The sequence below is a fragment of the Urocitellus parryii genome, chromosome 1 (assembly GCF_045843805.1).
Source record: "Urocitellus parryii isolate mUroPar1 chromosome 1, mUroPar1.hap1, whole genome shotgun sequence".
Lineage (NCBI taxonomy): Eukaryota > Metazoa > Chordata > Mammalia > Rodentia > Sciuridae > Urocitellus > Urocitellus parryii.
In genome coordinates this window covers 133,758,410-133,764,591 of record NC_135531.1, presented here as the reverse complement: position 1 = coordinate 133,764,591, position 6,182 = coordinate 133,758,410, and the positions used below count along the sequence as shown (strand labels likewise).

The window sequence follows — 6,182 nt, the reverse complement described above, 5'->3', positions numbered from 1 at the left end:
CGTCAGTTCTCTGCCATGGTGGTATCTCTTGCAAATGGCGACAGTTCGTTTCCCTTCCTTTGCTGGGTGACCAATGCAACGGGTGGGTCCTTACTGTCTCTCCCAAGCCCCGTTTGAAACCTGTGGCCACTACCTATGAAGGCTCGGTAGGCATTTACCTCCGTAGGATCAGAAGGGCTGACCAGTTGTTTCAGCCGGATGGATTAGTGCTGAGTCACAGCTGTTTGTCTGCAGGAATCAGGCGAATGGGAGCTTGAATTCAGCCGATCTGGGCTCGGTGTGTGTTCTGAGAGGTCCAGATTGATCGCCCCAGATCCATGTCAGCTCAGCATTGCTTAGTGATCCTGAGCAAACAGATTTAGGCTGTTTACGACTCCCTATGCCTGCACAGCTGAAGAGGTCAGAGACTTGATCTCTCCACGCCCGCCGCCATGTTGGAATATTATTTTTCACTTTTTATACATAATCAATATATGACAAAATGATGGGACTTGTTCTTCCAGGGAGTTGAGAGTTCTGTGAGAAATACATGGCCATAGGCCACTAGAGGGCCCCCATTCACTAGGGCCTATCTGTAAAATGAATTCAGAAGGAATCACTGAGCTCCAGAGGCAGAGACAAAGCCAGGCAAGGTGTCACATGCCTGCAATCCCAGCAACTGGAGAGGCTGAGGCAGAAGATTGCAAATTTGAGGCCAGCCTCAGAAACTTAGCAAGGTCCTAAATAATTGCATGATACCCTGTCTCAAAATAATAAAAAGAATGAGATATAGCTCAGTGGTAAAGTATACCTGGGTTCAATCCCCAGCACCAACAAATAATAATAATAATAATAATAATAATAATAATAATAATTAGTGAGGAGACCAAGTTTGTGCATGAAATTCCAAGCAGCACAGGTGGGTAAGGACCTTCTGAAGACAGATCAGTCATATGCAGGCATGAGTTGGGGTATATTTGGCCATGATTTGAGTATTCACATAAGCCTGCTACCAAGAAAGGGCTTGCTGCTCAATGCACAAAGAAGTCAACACTGTTAACACTGGTTCTTGAAAGAAGAGCTTCATTGAAGGATAACAGTAAGAACATCCAACCCTGATCAACCAATAGCCCCAGTAAGGGGAACTAGGGAGCTGATTGGTCATTACCAGGAGTCTTGGTGGAGTAACTTGCAACCAGCAGGTGGGTCCAGGTAGAACTGATGGATAATTCTGGTCCATCCTACAACTGTTAATGGCACCCCTTACCTCTTAGGTCCACAGGCCCTGTTCTTTTTTCTCAAGTTCAACTAATGAGGAACTTTTCCAGGCCCTCAAGGTCATTTTAGTTCAGGTCCTAGCGTTCTGAGCCTGTATCCTATAAATTTTGAGGATGTGTTTAGAAACAAGGAAGTTACTATTTTGCAATTCAGTTTCAGGCCTAGTGTGTCACTAGAAAAGATCCAAGGTGTTCCCAGAGAGGGGGTCCTCAGCTCAGGATGAGTGGGGTCCTTGACAAACATCACAGAAAGGAACTTAAGGACATGTCAGCTAGAGGAAAAGACAAAAATTTATTTAGGAAGGAAGAGACACATTCAAGGGAGGATGTGGGCTGTCTTGAGGGTGAGCAGTAGCTCCTTAGTCTGGGGTGTTCATATTTATAAAGGGACAGTAATTAGGAGGTGGGCTAGAGGTGAAGTCAGGGTGAAGTTAGATAATCTCGTGCCAGCTTTTCCTGCACTTGCACGTTGTCTTCACATCCTAGTACTGTTTGTGGACAAGGACAAATGCTTATTTGCTTACAGGTTGATTGTTTTTTCTAGTGATTCATGGGCAGATTCAGTGTATTTTTTTTTCTCTGTATTTCCAGATCCCCACTTCAAGTGACCCTTTTTCTCTTGAATCTATGTCTGACAGGGATCAGGGCTCTAGGTACCCAAATGTTCCCAAGCCTAAACTCAGCTATATTCTGAAGTACAGCCCAGTGCTCTAGGCACACCAGGGACTTGAGACACAGTCCCATTGGAGTTCCTGTCCATTCACCAGGGGTATGTATAATGGAACCTCATGCACAAACCATCAAACATTTCCAGTTCTCCATCTGCCACAAGACACTAGGGACAACTCTGTACAGCACACCAGGAGTCAGAATGGAACACCATGGTGCATATCCCCATGATGACCACAAAGTGAACAACATCTCTAACCCCACCTACCTCCAGAATCCAGCTAAGATTGTTGGATTGTTCCCAGGTGACAAAGCCAAGTCAGGAAGACACACTGGGAATGAGTGACAATCTGGGGCTCTGCCCATCAGAGGAACAGAGTTGGCAAATGAATTTCTGGTGGAACAGCATTTCCTGAGCAAGAAACTATGGCAGAATGTCCAGAAGGCCCACTGCCAAAGAGGTCTGTTTCCTTCATTAGGTCCCACCTCCCAACACTCCTGTATTAGGGATTAAGTTTGCAACACAGGCTTTTGGGGAAACACATTTAAACAAAAGAAGGCAGGAGGGATGCTCACCTTCCTGGGTAACGGGGTCTGCAGTCCTTTTCTCCCTGCTCCCTTCTTCATTCTTAGTGCTTGGAGGCTCATTGACTAACATGGGACACCTTTTAGACTCAGGGATGACAGCTGACCTTTGAATCCTGCCTTCACCTTTTTTAATTAGCGGTCCTTTTTTTTTTTTTTTTTAACATTGCTTGGGCCTCCCTTTTCGGTTGACAACATTTCAGTGGAAGCTTCTACTTTCAGTCTCTTTGATCATAATAACACAAATACATGGCAGAGTCTCTGTCTCTGTTACATAACTGTACATTTCCAAGAGGATATTTTTCAGTAGCAATGAATTTCTCTGTGCAGATCCTATTTTCATAAGATTCCCTCTTGCACAATTTGTATTGTCAGTTACGTAGACACACCTATCACCTTATTTTTCACTTTTCTAATAAGGTCTAAGAAAAGTCAAAATAATGAGAATTTCAGTCCTTTGCCCAATATTGTTTTCCCAGAGAGATGATGAGCTCTGTGAGAATCTAATTTCCTGACTCTCCCATTAGGGACCCCATTTACCAGCACCCACTAAGGAAAAAAAAATCTTTGAGGGGGTTGGTACCCTCAGAGTTCATGTTTGAAATTCAAGCCCATGGATAGGGCTCTGCCAGGCTCTGGGGCAGGGGGTCACTTGGAGATAGATTCTCAGAACCCTGATCCTGATTCCATTGAAAAGACAAGGCTTTATCACAGTTCTTTGCACAGATGACCCCTTCCCTAAAACCTACATAATAAAGATAACATTCAGAATTGAACTGAGATAGGAATTTGAAATTACAGAAAGAAAAGACATACTGAGTCTCAAAAGAAAAGTGCTCATGAATCATAGGAATGCAGAAAATTTTTGAACTGTTGGAATGCAGAATAGGCAATTCAACCAGCAACCTTGGCTGTGTCCTTGCTGGCCAAAAGTCACATGATGTAAGCACTAGGAAAACTGGCCCCAAAGTTCATCACTTTGCCCTAAATCCACTTCTAGCAGAGCCCCATGGGCTACTATCCCTTCTACAAATATTAACATCCAGACCAAGAGTACTTCTCACTCTTCCCACATCCACCCTTAATGTGTCTCTGCCTTTCTAAATAAATCTGTCTCTGCCTCTAACTGATGTGTCCTTAAATTCCTTTCTGTGATGCTTGTCAAGGACCCCCACTTGTCCGGAGTTGAGGTCCCACTCTCTTGGAACACCTCCATCCTCCTTCAGTAACAGAGCACTGGAAGTAGGAGAGTCCAGTTCCTATTTCTGATGCTACTACTGCCTCCAAAAGCTCTCCAGATGGCTCCCTGACTGGTTCCAACACCTGCTTCAGGCCAAACTAGGAGGAAATGTAGACTTTCCCCCATTCTGTGCCAGATGTGTCTTGGAGAAAACCCATATATACCAATGACCAGAAAAAAAAATGGGAAGGAATTTGAAGTTTGTGCCAAGTAATTCACAATATTTTATTGGTATGTTCCAGGGTCCAGATGTGTTTTAAGAAAACTGAAGTAAGCCAAACCTGAAGTAAACTGAAGGATGCCTAGTAGACCTGCCTCTCAGATCTACAGTATGCCCTATCCATCCAGGTACATGATGAGAGACTTGAGGGATGACACACCAAAGTCAGATGTCAAGAATTAAGTGCAAAAGAGATTTCTAACTGATGGAACACAGCCACTCAGCATGCTGGGGAAAGCCATATCCATCAGTGACATGCTGCCCCAACGATTCTTACTTCAAAAGGAATTGGCCCCACATTTGCTCCTTCTGGGTGAAAGAAGAGTGTAAAGGAGGAGAGAAAAGGAGCATTCCATACAGACATGAGCAGCTACAGATCCAGATAGCCACCTCTGGGCTAGTCATACTATTAAAGACCAATATGGAATCAATGACTCTGGAGCATATAAACTTCTCAAGTGGGCTGCAACAAGACTTTACCTGGACCCTTCAGTGTACAAGATCATCACCATACTGGATATTGGTGCTGGGTAATACCATCATTGGGACATATCTAAGAAGTCATTTGGAGAGATCTGGATGATCCGTATTATACACAGATAGCAGTCACTTTCATCCAGTTTGGCCCGGCCCAGCTGCAGGAAAAAAAAAATTCTTTAATAAGTTGATTGTCAATGGCCAACAAAATGGGAAAGAGGGAAAAAAAATAGAAGGATGGAATCATAGTCTTGGGGATCAAGCTAGAGCCTGTTCTAGGACTGACAAGGTGTATTTCTTCTCCTCCCACAGCAGCGGCAGCAGTGGCCTCTGGAAACTACTACCTCTTCCCATGTAGTCCCCCAGCTGTAGCGACCATTACCTCACTGCCACTCCCAGTGTGTGGGTCACCATGTTCCACTCAGTGAGAGCACCCTGTCCTTCCATGAGGGCTCCAGGATCAATCCACTATCTTTCTCAGGACCCACTGAGGATGGAAGCTCATGCCAAAAGACACAGCAGCACAGTATCACCACCCTGGGGTTCTGTGGAAGAAAGGGTCCCTGAGAAACCAATAGCTGAGGCAAGCATGGTCTTACATGTCTGGAATCCTGTGTCTTAGCAGAAGGATTGCCAGTTCAAGGCCAACCTCAGCAATTTGGCAAGGCCCTATATAACTAAATGAACCTCTGTCTCAAACTAAAAAATATAAAGGGATGGGGATGTGGCTCAATGGCAAAGTGCCCCTGGGTTCAAAAAAAAAAAAATTCCAGCAGCTGATCTTGGAAGAAACATGTTTCTTTCTTGCTTTCTTGTCTGGGTATTTTCCATTGTCATCAAATGTGCAAATATGGGCAGTCAGAGAACAACAGCCAGTCTTTCCTATGTGTATTCCAAGGATCAGTACCACAGATAAGCTGCCATGAAGTCTGCTGGTTATGATGTTACATTCCTAAGAAAACCTAGTGCCTGTTCCTCTTACTTCTATGGGAAACAAGCAGCTACCAAAATGGAATGTCCAGCAGAATCATCATCCTAATTCTATGTTTGCTGCAGTCTGGCTAGGCACAATTCAGGAGCCACTTGTCAAAAGAAACAAACTTTATTTTTATAACCACACATGCCAAACAAAACAGCTCCTCAGGAAAAACCTTCAGAGCCCAACTGCCACCACTGCTTCCCACAAGCCTCTCCACCTCCCCCACTCCTCCTGCTCTTGAGGCCGATTGGCTGGGTTGCATGGGCGGAGCCAAAAAAGTCCCCCAATGAGCAGCTCTGTGGTCTGAAAGGGCAGGGAAACAGCCCTATGAGCATCACCGCAGAGGAGCCAATCAGTTGGCAGCTAGAAGTTGCTGGGGCCGCTGTGAGCCAATCATCAGCTGGCAGCTGGAAGTTTGCTGGCAGCTGGAAGTTTGCTGGCAGCTGGAAGTTTGCTGGGGCCCCTTTGGTTGTGGCTCTAACATATGTTCAATTTGTATTTGTCATTTTTTGGTGGGGAGAATCAACCTGCAGGGAAAAAAAATTGACCATATTTATGTTTATTGAGTATATCTCATTTTATCACCTAAAATTAAAGATGGCCCATACTAATTATGGTAGTGGCACAAAAGTGTGTCTTAACTCTTGAAGTCATATCCTCAGAAAAACAAATAGAAATCAACCACCCAGCACAGCCCAGTTCTTTTCTTTCCTCTCTTTTACCTCGTTCTTTACTAAAGGAATCTAATGGATAGTT

At 44.5% G+C, this 6,182-nt stretch overlaps 1 pseudogene; it reads left to right on the top strand.

Annotated features, from left to right (window-relative positions):
* The first annotated feature begins 2,127 nt into the window (after positions 1-2,127).
* Positions 2,128-4,553, top strand: LOC144255112 (pre-mRNA-splicing factor RBM22 pseudogene; annotated as a pseudogene).
* The last annotated feature ends 1,629 nt before the right edge of the window (positions 4,554-6,182 follow it).